The sequence below is a fragment of the Scylla paramamosain genome, chromosome 26 (genome assembly GCF_035594125.1).
Source record: "Scylla paramamosain isolate STU-SP2022 chromosome 26, ASM3559412v1, whole genome shotgun sequence".
Lineage (NCBI taxonomy): Eukaryota > Metazoa > Arthropoda > Malacostraca > Decapoda > Portunidae > Scylla > Scylla paramamosain.
This window is the reverse complement of record NC_087176.1, coordinates 15,891,591-15,905,656: the sequence shown is the minus strand read 5'-3', so window position 1 is coordinate 15,905,656 and position 14,066 is coordinate 15,891,591.

The window sequence follows — 14,066 nt, the reverse complement described above, 5'->3', positions numbered from 1 at the left end:
CCTCGCTGCACAAGACTTTCTTCTTTCTCTCACCGCTATTTTGTCCACCTCTCTAACACAAGAGTTAACCAGTATTCTCAATCATTCATCCCTTTCTCTGGTAAACTCTGGAATTCCCTGCCTGCTTCTGTATTTCCACCTTCCTATGACTTGAATTCCTTCAAGAGGGAGGTTTCAAGACACTTATCCTTCAATTTTTGACTACCGCTGTGGACCCTTTTATGGGACTGGCATTTCAGTGGGAATTTTTTTTATTGGATTTTTGTTGGCAGTGTTCCTCCTACATAAAAAAAAAAAAGAGCGCCTTAACAGAACCCATACTGGCGATCAGATAGAAGGTTGTGAAGTGATAATGTCTAAGAATCTTCCTTTTGAGGATAGATTCAAAAACTTTAGATAAGCAGGAAATTAAAGCAATAGGACGGTAGTTTGAGGGATTAGAACGGTCATCCTTTTTAGGAATAGGCTGAATGTAGGCAAACTTCCAGCAAGGTAGATGTTGACAGACAGAGCTGAAAGAGTGACTAGGCAAGGTGCAAGCACGGAGGCACAGTTTCGGAGAACAATAGGTGGAACCCCATCAGGTCCATAAGCCTTCCCGGGGTTTAGGCCAGCAAGGGCATGGAAAACATCATTGCGAAGAATTTTAATAGGTAGCATGAAGTAGTCAGAGGGTGGAGGAGAGGGAGGAACAAGCCCAGAATCTTCCAAGGTAGAGTTTTTAGCAAAGGTATGAGCGAAGAGTTGAGCTTTAGAAATTGATGTGATAGCAGTGGTGCCATCTGGTTGAAATAAAGGAAGGAAAGAAGTTATTGTAGATATTTTTGGCTAGATGCCAGAAGTCACGAGGGGAGTTAGATCTTTAAAAGGTTTTGACACTTTCCGTTAATGAAGGAGTTTTTGGCTAGTTGGAGAACAGACTTGGTATGGTTCTGGGCAGAAATATAAAGTGCATGAGATTCTGGTGATGGAAGGCTTAAGTACCTTTTCTGGGCCACCTCTCTATCATATATAGCACGAGAACAAGCTGTGATAAACCAAGGTTTGGAAGGTTTAGGTCGAGAAAAGGAGTAAGGAATGTATGCCTCCATGCCAGACACTATCACCTCTGTTTTTGCGCTCAGGAGACAAAGACGGGTCTCGGACACGGAAGCAGTAGTCATTCCAAGGAAAATCAGCAAAATACCTCCTCAGGTCCCTCCAACTAGCAGAGGCAAAACGCCAGAGGCACCTTCGCTTAGGGGGATCCTGGGGAGGGATTGGAGCGATAGGACAAGATAAAAAATATGAGATTGTGATCAGAGGAGCCCAACGGAGAAGAAAGGGTGACAGCATAAGCAAAATGATTAGAAGTCAGGGAGTAAGAATGAGGTCCACACTCCTCACTGTTCCAAGTGTGTTGGTAAATGACATGGTCTTCCTTTAAGGGCGTCTTGGTTGTGCTGGGTTGGTTTCGGAGTAGTGGATGGGATGGCTTTCTTGTTTTGTAGTAGATAAGTTTGATCTATTGTTCTGCGTTGGTTGGGTGCACGTTCCTGTTTATTATACTACTTATTATTTCTTCGTCTATCTTGTGCTCAGTTGAAACTTGATGGTTTTGTTCTTCTCCTGTGCTTCGGTTTTTTGTTGTTTATTTCATTTATCCATATACGTCTTGATGGCTCTTGATACGTCGGAGTTACTGTAGATGTTATTGTACTTGGGTGACTCGTTCTTTCTCTTGGTGGGTTCCATTCAAAGTTGAGAAGTGGGAAAAAGCTCTTCTGATTGTTGATTGAAAGTAGCGTTTGGGGCACTTGCTATCCCCGTTCAGGCAAAGTCCTTGATTTCTAGGCTTGATATAGACTGTAGTCTTGAATTCCGCTCTACTTCCTGTCACGAGGATGTCGAGGAAGTGAAGGCGTCCTTTGTATGCTTCTTCGTAAGTGAAGTTGAGTCCAGAGGCAGTGATAAAATGTTGTCTGAGCTCCAGTAGTTCCTGAACGTTCTTGACTCGCACGAAAATGTCGTTTACGTAACGGCAGTAAAGAGAGAGCTTGTTGGCAGCGAGCAGGGAGGATTCAATACTGCCCCATGAAGAAATTCGCGAACAGTACTCCTAGTGGACTGCCCATTGCTACGCCGTCAATTAGTTGGCACATATTACCACTAGGGCATATGAACGGTGCCTCCTTCGTGCAGATCTGCAGTAATGTCTTCAGTGTATTATCAGGAATTTTCAGGGCGTAGTTTCTTCGTTGTGGTAAACTCGCTGGAGGATGAAATCGATTGTAGTATCAACGGGGACATTCGTGAACAGGCTTTCTACGTCGAGGGAAGCGATGAGTTGGTTTTCAGCAGGCTGTGCGTCTCGTAGAATCTCGAGGAAAAAAGCAGCCAATGAAAGGCTGTAGATGTTCGGCATGTACGGTGCCAGTATTTCATTAAATTTCTTAGCAGTGTTGTAGGTAGCCGTGGGTATCTGGGAGATGATAGGACGTAGAGGGTTATTTCTTTTTATGTGTCGACATTTCCATACGCATAGCCTGGTGAATATTCTCCTGTAAGCTTCTGGAGTCCTAAGGTAGTGCCGGCGGTATTAATAGCGTCGTCGACTTTCTTTTTTATGGAATCAGTGGGGTTACGCCTTATCTTTTTTTAATTTAGAAGTGTCGCTGAGGATAATGTTGATTTTCTGAATATATTTCTCCTTGTTAAGACAAAAGCCACTGTTTTGTCTGCGAGACGGATGACGATTTTCTTGTTTTCCCTTAGCTGTTTGGCGGCCATGGCGTGATCTGTGCTGACGATCTTGCTGTGATGAGACCCACGGGATTTGGTAGACTTAGCGAGGAGAGATGGTTGTAGATCAGGTGACGCTTTAATTTTTCCACCTCTCTCTAGGCGTTGTATATCATCTAAGAGGACCTCAATTTCCAATCTCTTGCGATGGCGAGGCAGCTTTGAGAGGCAGTGGCAGTTATGTCCCATATTCAAAAGTTCCTCCTGGATAGGTGTAAGGTTGGTGTCTGTAAGATTGACGTATCCAGTGGTAGGGCGGTGCAATTTGATGTTCCCGCCGTAGAGTCTCGACAGCTTATCGATGTTGCGATGCTTAGTTCCTCTCTGATGTTGTTCCTTGAGGTTTTGGAGTTCTTGATCTATTCGTCTTCTCAAATGGTCAGGAATGGGAGCATTTTCCCACTCCTTCCCGAGTATTTTCAACTCCTGCTGTAGATCTTGGGTAATTTTCTTCTTTTCTTTTATTGGTCTTTCTACCAACCGGATCCGGTGTGTACTCTCTTCCAACCGGATCCGGTGTGTACTCTCTTCATTACTGGCAGTCTCGTCAAGTCTCGTCTCGTCTCGTCAAGTCATAACTTGATAAATCAGTCACAGAATGGCTTCACGAAGGGGAAGTCTTGCCTGACAAACTTGTTAAGTTTTTACAGTAGGGTGTACGAGGTAGTAGATAATGGTGATAGTTATGATATCTTATATCTGGACTTTAGTAAAGCATTTGACAAGGTACCCCATCAAAGGCTCCTGAGAAAGGTTAGGGCACACGGTATAGATGGGAAGGTGTTAGGCTGGATAGGATCATGGCTTAGTGACAGGCGACAGAGAGTGGTAATCGAAATCCGAGTGAGGTCATGTAATTAGTGGGGTGCCACAGGGATCAGTATTAGGACCATTGTTATTTCTAATGTATATCAATGACTTGGATAGTGGAATTAGTAGTGATGTTAGTAATTTTGCGGATGACACAAAGATAGGTAGATTAATTAAGTCAGAATCGGATGCCATCGCCTTGCAGACAGACTTAGATAGGATGAATGAATGGACAGATAGATGGCAAATGCAATTTAATATCAATAAATGCAAAGTGCTTAGCGTAGGTAGAGGAAACCCACACAATAGATACACATTAGACAACCAAACTCTGGTAGGTACAGGGTACGAGAAAGATTTAGGAGTTATAGTTAGCTCTGAACTCCGTCTAGGGAAACAATGCATAGAAGCCAGAAACAAGGCAAATAGGGTACTAGGATTCATTTTTAGGAGTGTTAAAAGTAGAAGGCCGGGAGTAATATTAAAGTTATACTTGGCGCTGGTCAGACCTCATCTAGACTACGCGGTGCAGTTCTGGTCCCCACATTACAGGAAAGATATAGGTCTATTAGAATCAGTACAGAGGAGAATGACTAAAAGGATACAGGGGATGAGGAGTATCCCTTACGAGGCGAGGTTGAAGCTGTTAAATTTACATTCTTTAGAGAGACGTAAGTTAAGAGGGGACCTGATAGAAGTCTTTAAGTGGTATAAGGGTTATAACAAGGGAGATCTAAGCAAAATTCTTAGGACCAGCAACCAGGGTAGAACAAGAAATAACGGGTTCAAGCTTGAAAAATTTAGGTTTAGGAAGGAGATAGGAAAAAATTGGTCCTCAAATAGAGTGGTAGATGAGTGGAACGGACTCAGTAATCATGTAGTTAGTGCTAGGACACTAGAGAGCCTTAAGAGAAGATTAGACAAGTTTATGGATGGGGATAGCAGATGGAAATAGGTAGGTGTGTTTCATACAGGGACTGCCACGTGTAAGCCTGGTCGTTTCTTGCAGCTTCCCTTATTTCTTATGTTCTTATGTTCTTATGTCTTAAAGTTTTATCTTTGTGAAGCCAGGCAGTAACCTATTCAACAGCGCTATCAAAAACCACTACGTTGCTCAAGCCTAACTCGTCAAGATTTAGAAAGTAAAACAACAGTACTTAACACAGAAAGTGATTATCGACGTCTCTTCTTCCTAGAAGCAATATACATAACAACAAAGATATCTACAGTCAACAGGCAAGCAGATAACTTCCAAGTACTTCCCACAGCAAGACGCAAAGGAGCTCAGCGAGTCATGAGTTGACACAGGGGAGCCAATCACCGCGCTCGGCTCCGCCCTCGCCCGTCCCTATGATCCGCTAAGACGGTATATAACCAGCCCGCTCACCAGACGCCGACCAACACACACACACACACACACACACAAAAAAAAAAAAATAAATAAATAAATAAAAATAAATAAATAAATAAATAAATATATAAATAAATAAAATAAATAAATAAATAAATAAATAAATAAATAAAATAATAAAATAATAAAAAATAGCAACGTGGTCTATCTACAATCTTTAATCTACTACTTTCCTTCAATTTCCATTCTTTTACTTCTTCTGTCCAAACTCTTCAATATTCTCAATCTTTCTACAAGCAAAGAAAGAAAAGAAAGAAGAAAGAAGGACGCCGACCAGACCCAGCCTGAAGATGGATCTAGGAAGATCTGAAACGTCGCCATAAGGACAAATACTCTGCAAATTTCCTGAACACCTCCGGAAGACTATTTGAGAAATAGAAAACACTCACAAGAAAATATATAATGGAGAATGTGCCATAACTTTTAATATATATATATATATATATATATATATATATATATATATATATATATATATATATATATATATATATATATATATATATATATATATATATATATATATATATATATATATATATATATATATATATATATATATATATATATATATATATATATATATATATATATATATATATATATATATATATATATATATATATATATATAAAACGCCAAACCAACTCCTTGCTGAAAAAAAAAAAAAAAATCACAACCCAAGTGCTAGGGAGGAACAGCTGGGACACGGGACACACAGGTATGAGGCTTATAATAATCTATGGACAACCTCCCATATAACGGTCCAAGACCCACGCCTAATAGAATATTATATTCTCCTGCACGTGAATAGTCTATATGCAGTCCTCTGCAGAGATATAGACAGCTACACCCACCCAGAATTAAGAAGGCCTCTGGCTTCAGAGCTCCCAGCATCAAGTTCTAAACGCCAGTTGCATTTAACGGCATAAAAACACTAATGACACAAGTACACCACAACATACAGGGCTGGGATGGTCAGAAAACCACACCCAGGCTCCCAGCACGACACAAACCACTAGGACGCCGTGAAAGACACGGTAAGATTCGTAGTCAGCCACACTTCCACTGGCACCACACTCAGCCAAGCCTGTGACTGGAGCTTATCCTATCTAGGAAAGGCAAGGGCTTACTGCCGCTAACACTCAGGTAATAGCTAATAGTTTTGGCCATCTAATACATTCCCTTGACACACATGCCATCACTCAAGCAGGCTATATCCTTACGAGACGAGGTTGAAGCTGTTAAATTTACATTCTCTAGAGAGACGTAGGTTAAGAGGGGACCTGATAGAAGTTTTTAAGTGGTATAAGGGTTATAACAAGGGAGATGTAAGCAAAATTCTTAGATCAGCAACCAGGGTAGAACAAGAAATAACGGGTTTAAGCTTAAAAAATTTAGGTTTAGGAAGGAGATAGGAAAAAATTGGTTCTCAAATAGAGTGGTAGATGAGTGGAACGGACTCAGTAATCATGTAGTTAGTGCTAGGACACTAGAGAGCTTTAAGAGAAGATTAAACAAGTTTATGGATGGGGATAACAGATGGAAATAGGTAGGTGTGTTTCATACAGGGACTGCCACGTGTAAGCCTGGTTGCTTCTTGCAGCTTCCCTTATTTCTTATGTTCTTATGTTCTATGTGCGTCCTATCATTACGACAACACGTACCCGACTGAACAAGCGATGCAGCCGCACGCCCAAACGCGGTGGCTGTCATATGGCAAAGGAGGAGATAAAGGAACACAGCAGGGATGGGTAGGTGGAACCCAACTGGCCACACTTGCCTCTCCGCAGACAGAAGCCCACCCCAAAGATACTAGAATTTTGGAAAATTTATTGTATACTAACTACAGGGACTGACTGATATCTGACCACTTTATATGTGCGAGATTAACTATTTTATTATATAATATATCGCACTCAACATGATGTTGGCAAAGGGAGGTTGCCAAATTAATATGGGAAGAACACTATGGACTGACCATTTTGAATTGACCGTTTAGGCTTTCTTCTTTCCGCTGATTCCTCGGCCTGCACCTCTGCCAAAACTTGTACTGGGCAATTATCAGATTAGAGCCTGTGTGTCGCTGATAACCTCGCTACCCACACACCACCTCTCTCTCTCTCTCTCTCTCTCTCTCTCTCTCTCTCTCTCTCTCTCTCTCTCTCTCTCTCTCTCTCTCTCTCTCTCTCTCTCTCTCTCTCTCTCTCTCTCGAATTCGAATGTTTTTGAGGCATTCATTGATGAGTTTACTCTGCCACAACAACAATATTTAGGATGATCAGAAATTAGGCATTCTGTGGCTTCTTGCGTGAACTGTAAGGTTGAACTTGTAAGGTTGAACGTCTACGAAAAAAACGTGGAAAAGTACAAGGTGGTATCTTTAGCATAGGAATGGATAGGACAAGATATTTGGTTTAGAAGATCATTAATGAACAATAGGAAGAGTGTGTGACAGGATAGAAGCCCTAAAGAACACCACTGTTAATAGATTTAGAAAAAAAAAGTGACCGTCTACCGCAGCAGCAACAGAATAGCCAGAAAGGAAACTGGAGATGAAGTTACAGAGAGGATAAAAGACGTAGTGAGGTAGATTGGAAATCAAAGCTTTGTGCCAGATTCTATCAAAACCTTTTGATATAACTAAGGCAACAACAAAGCGACCACCAATATACTTAAACGAGGGTGACAAAGACTCAGTAAGGAAAACAAGAAGACCACCAGTAAAGCTGTCTCAATGGAACCCATACAAGCGTTCAGATAGATTTTGTGAATTGATACATGTTTAGTAATCATCATGTTCAGGAAATAAAAAAAAAAAAAAAATAAGACGGTCACCCTTTTAAGGAACAGCTTGAATGTAAGCAAACTTCCAGCAAGAACGAAAGATACATGTTGATAGACAGAGTTGGAAAAATCTGAAAAGGCAAGATGCAAGCACGGAAGCGCAGTTTCATAGAACAATACGAGGAAACCCATCAGGTGCATAAGTCTTCCGAGGGTTAAGGCCAGGATCTCAATGGGTAGCATGAAATAGTCGGAGGATGGAGGAGAGAAAGGAACAAGCTTACAATCTTCCAAGGTAGGAAATGTTAAAGAGAAGAGTTCAGCTTTAAAAACAGATGATAGGCTGTCTGTCAACATCTACCTTTCCTTCTTGCTGGAAATTTGCCTACATTCAATCTGTTCCTAAAAAGGGTGACCGTTCTAATCCCCTAAACTACCGTCCTATTGCTTTAATTTCCTGCCTATCTAAAGTTTGTGAATCTATCCTCAACAGGAAGATTCTTAAACATCTATCACTTCACAACCTTCTATCTGATCGCCAGTATGGGTTCCGTCAAGGCCGCTCTACTGGTGATCTTCTGGCTTTCCTAACTGAGTCTTGGTCATCCTCTTTTAAAGATTTTGGTGAAACTTTTGCTGTTGCCTTGGACATATCAAAAGCTTTTGATAGAGTCTGGCACAAAGCTTTGATTTCCAAACTAACCTCCTACGGTTTCTATCCATCTCTCTGTAACTTCATCTCAAGATTCCTTTCTGACCGTTCTATTGCCGCTGTGGTAGACGGTCACTGTTCTTCTCCTAAATCTATTAACAGTGGTGTTCCTCAGGGTTCTGTCCTGTCACCCACTCTCTTCTTATTATTCATTAATGATCTTCTAAACCAAACTTCTTGTCCTATCCACTCCTACGCTGATGATACCACCCTGCACTTTTCCACGTCTTTTCATAGACGTCTAACCCTTCAGGAGGTAAACATATCACGCAGGGAAGCCACAGAACGCCTGACTTCTGATCTTTCTAAAATTTCTGATTGGGGCAGAGCAAACTTGGTATTGTTCAATGCCTCAAAAACTCAATTCCTCCATCTATCAGCTCAACACAACCTTCCAGACAACTATCCCCTATTCTTCAGTGACACTCAACTGTCCCCCTTTTCTATACTGAACATCCTCGGTCTGTCCTTTACTTATAATCTGAACTGGAAACTTCACATCTCATCTCTAGCTAAACCAGCTTCTATGAAGTTAGGTGTTCTGAGACGTCTCCGCCAGTTTTTCTCACCCCCCCAGCTGCTAACTCTGTACAAGGGACTTATCCATCCATGTATGGAGTATGCTTCACATGTCTGAGGGGGTTCCACTCATACTGCTCTTCTAGACAGGGTGGAATCAAAAGCTTTTCGTCTCATCAACTCCTCTCCTCTAACTGACTGTCTTCAGCCTCTCTCTCACCGCCGCATATCACCGCATATCATATCACCGCTGCATATCTAGCTGTCTTCTACCGCTATTTTCATACTTACTGCTCTTTTCATCTTGCTAACTGCATGCCTCCCCTCCTTCCGCGGTCTCGCTGCACAAGACTTTCTTCTTTCTCTCACCCCTATTCTGTCCACCTCTCTAACACAAGAGTTAAGCAGTATTCTTAATCCTTCATCCCTTTCTCTGGTAAACTCTGGAACTCCCTGCCTGCTTCTGTATTTCCACCTTCCTATGACTTGAATTCCTTCAAGAGGGAGGTTTCAAGACACTTATCCATCAATTTTTGACCACAGCTTTGACCCTTTTATGGGACTGGCATTTCAGTGGGCATTTTTTTATTAGATTTTTGTTGCCCTTGGCCAGTGTCCTTCCTACATAAAAAAAAAAAAAAAGTGATAAGCGATAGGTATATATATCACTTCAGGCTTTCCGTGGCTTCCTTGTTTGAGCTAATGAATTTTTGAAGATGGAGAATTGATAGATTGAAGGATTCTTGGTAGATGGAGGAATTGAGTTTTTAAGACACTGAACAACACTAAGTTTGTTCTTCCCCAATAACAATAAATAAGATAAAAATTCAGACGTTCCTTGGCTTCCTTGCTTGAACTGATGAATTCTTGAAGGGACGTCTACGAAAAGATGTTGAAGAGTGCAGAGTGGTATCATCCACACATGAGTGGATAGGATATTAAAGTTTGGCTTAGAAGATCATTGGTGAATGATAGTAAGAGAGTGGATGACAAGACAGACCACATTTTGATAGAATTAGTTTACAAACCTAGAACAATGACCGTCTACCACAGCAACAACTGAACGATCAGACTTAAGTAGATGAAACAAATCTTTCACAATTTAAAATACATATTATAGAAAAAAAAAAAACATCCTCATCCTCGAGTATATGGTCATCAGACATCCACGTTCGCATCTGTATCCGCAAATTATATTTTATTTATTTTTTTCCATCATATCTTCATCTGCATCCAAATTCTCTCTCTCTCTCTCTCTCTCTCTCTCTCTCTCTCTCTCTCTCTCTCTCTCTCTCTCTCTCTCTCTCTCTCCTCTCTCTCTCTCTCTCTCTCTCTCTCTCTCTCTCTCTCTCTCTCTCTCTCTCTCTCTCTCTCTCTCTCTCTCTCTCTCTCTCTCTCTCTCTCTCTCTCTCTCTCTCTCTCTCTCTCTCTCTCTCTCTCTATATATATATATATATATATATATATATATATATATCGTGGTCAGAGATGTTGCAAGTAATTGATATATAAAGGCTACCGGAAGACTTACAAACATTTTCATATTTCATTTAATAACTACCAGTTACTTACATTTCTCACCAGTCAATATTTCTCAATCGCATTCATCTTCAAGCCACTTAAAATTATTAGGTATCACTTTATATCTCTTCAACATATTCACTGATCAACGCAATCATTATGCAAACCACAGATAATATCAAATGCATTAACACAACAATTTATAATAATAAACTCAGTAATTTATGTTCAGTTAGAAAAACACACATGATATCAGCATCACATCAATTACTATAAGCATTACATAACTGAGTAAATCTTCATACACCATACAAACCTATCATAATAAACATAAAACATCAATTAAACATCCTACTCCATATTACGCTTTCAAGCTCCACATACTTTTAAATTATTCCGTCCATCTCGACCCCTTTCTGGTAAGGTCCTTTCTGCCTTTGTGTCTGCTATCCTCTGCTACTGTCCGCTATTGAATTACTCCACTGTTACACACTATAATGTACAATCGTTTGGGAATGCCTATTTCCCTCAGAAAAATATCTTTATTTTCATAACATTTTACATATCTAAAATTCACATTTCTTATTTATGCATATGATCCGCCCACAGTCGTGGTGCTTCATGCAGAAACCAGTCAAAGCTTAGGGGCAGTTTGGAGGCAGAGCGTAAGTGATAAGTGCTTAAGAAGAACTAAATATATATATATATATATATATATATATATATATATATATATATATATATATATATATATATATATATATATATATATATATATATATATATATATATATATATATATATATATATATATATATATATATATATATATATATATATATATATATATATATATATATATATATATATATATATATATATATATATATATATATATATATATATATATATATATATATATATATATATATAATTTTATTTATTTGTTTATGTAGGAGGGACACTGACCAAGGGCAACAGAAATCCAATTAAGAAAAAAAAAAATTGCCCACTTAAATGCCAGTCCCATAAAACGGTCCGAAGTGGTAGTCAAAAATTGAAGGATAAGTGTCTTGAAACCACCTCTTGAATGAATTCAACTCATAAGAAGGTGGAAATATATAAGCAGGCAGGGAATTCCAGAGTTTACCAGAGAAAGGGATGACAGATTAATATTACTGGTTAACTCTAGCGTTAGAGAGGTGAACAGAATAGGGGTGAGAGAAAGAAGAAAGTCTCGTGCAGCAAGGACGCGGGAGGAGGGGAGGCATGCAGTTAGCAAGATCAGAAGAGCAGTTAGCATGAAAATAGCGGAAAAAGACAGCTAGAGATGCAACATTGCGGCGATGAGAGATAGGCTGAAGACAGTCAGTTAGAGGAGAGGAATCGATGAGACGAAAAGACTTTGATTCCACCCTGTCTAGAGGAGCAGTATGAGTGGAAGCCCCCCAGACATGTGAAGCATACTCCATATATGGACGGATAAGGTCCTTGTACAGAGTTAGCAGCTGGGGGGGGAAGGGATGAGAAAAACTGGCGGAGACGTCTCAGAACACCTTACTTCATAGAAGCTGTTTTAGCTAGAGGTGAGATGTGAAGCTTTAAGTTCAGATTATAAGTAAAGGACAGATGGAGGATGTTCAGGTGAGTGATATTAAAGAAGAGGGGATAGTTGTCTGGAAAATTGTGTGGAGTTGATAGATGGAGGAATTGAGTTTTTGAGGCATTGAACAATACCAAGTTTGCTCTGCCCCAATCAAAAATTTTAGAAAGATCAGAAGTCAAGCGTTCTATGGCTTCCCTGCGTGAAATGTTTACTTCCTGAAGAGTTGGACGTCTATGAAAAGACGTGGAAAAGTGCAGGGTGGTATCATCAGCGTAGGAGTAGATAGGACAAGAAATTTTCTTTAGAAGATCATTAATGAATAATAAGAGAGTGGGTGACAGGACAGAACCCTCAGGAACACCACTGTTAATAGATTTAGGAAAAGAACAATGACCGTCTACCACAGCAGCAATAGAACGGTCAGAAAGGAAACTTGAGATGAAGTTACGGAGAGAAGGATAGAAGCCGTAGGAGGGTAATTTGGAAATCAAAGCTTTGTGCCAAACTCTGTTAAAAGCTTTTGATATGTCCAAGGCACAGCAAAAGTTTCACCAAAATCTCTACAAGAAGATGACCAAGATTCAGTAAGGAAAGCCAGAGGATCACCAGTAGAGCGGCCTTGACGGTACCCATACTGGCGATCAGATAGAAGGTTGTGAAGTGATAGATGTTTAAAAATCTTCCTGTTGAGGATAGATTAAAAAAAAACTTTAGATAGGCAGGAATTGAAAGCAATAAGACGGTAGTTTGAGGGAACAGACTGAATATAGGCAAACCTCCAGCAAGAAGGAAAGGTAGATGTTGACAGACAGAGCTGAAAGAGTTTGACTAGGCAGGGTGCAAGCACGGAGGCACAGTTTCGGAGAAAATAGGAGGGATCCCATCAGGTCCATAAGCCTTCCAAGGGTTTAGGCCAGCAAGGGCATGGAAAACATCATTGCGAAGAATTTAAATAGGTGGCATGAAGTAGTCAGAGGGTGGAGGAGAGGGAGGAACAAACCCAGAATCATCCAAGGTAGTGTTTTTAGCAAAGGTTTGAGCGAAGAGTTCAGATTTAGAAATAGATGTGATAGCAGTGGTGCCATCTGGTTGAAATAAAGGAGGGAAGAAGAAGCAAAGTTATTGGAGATATTTTTGGCTAGATGTCAGAAGTCAAGAGGAGAGTTAGATCTTGAAAGGTTTTGACACTTTCTGTTAATGAAGGAGTTTTTGGTCTTGGCATGGTTCCGAACATAAATATAAAGTGCATGAGATTCTGGTAATGGAAGGCTTAAGTACCTCTTGTGGGCCACCTCTCTATCATGTATAACATGAGAACAAGCTGTGCTAAACCAAGGTTTGAAAGGTTTAGGTCGAGAAAAAGAGTGAGGAATGTACGCCTCCATGCCAGACACTTTCACCTCTGTTATGCGCTCAGCACACAAAGATGGGTCTCTGACACGGAAGCAGTACTCATTTCCAGGGAAAATCAGCAAAATACCCTCCTCAGGTCCCCCCAACTAGCAAAGGCAAAACGAGGCACCTTCGCTTAGGGGGATCCTGAGGAGGGATTGGAGCAATATGAAAAGATACAGATATGAGATTGTGATCGGAGGAGCCCAACGGAGAAGAAAGGGTGACAGCATAAGCAGAAGGAATAGAGGTCAGGAAAAGGTCAATAATGTTGGGCGTATCTCCAAGACGGTCATGAATACGAGTAGGGTGTTGCACCAGTGTCATGGTGGATAGCAAAGTTGAAGACTAATTCACCAGGATGGTCAGTGAAGGGAGAGGAAAGCCAAAGCTGGTAGTGAACATTGAAGTTTCCAAGAATGGAGAATCTCTGCAAAAGTGCTCCACTTTGGAAGTTAAGTAGTCAAAGAATTTCCTATATTCAGAGGAGTTAGGAGAGAGGTATACAGCACATATAAATTTAGTAT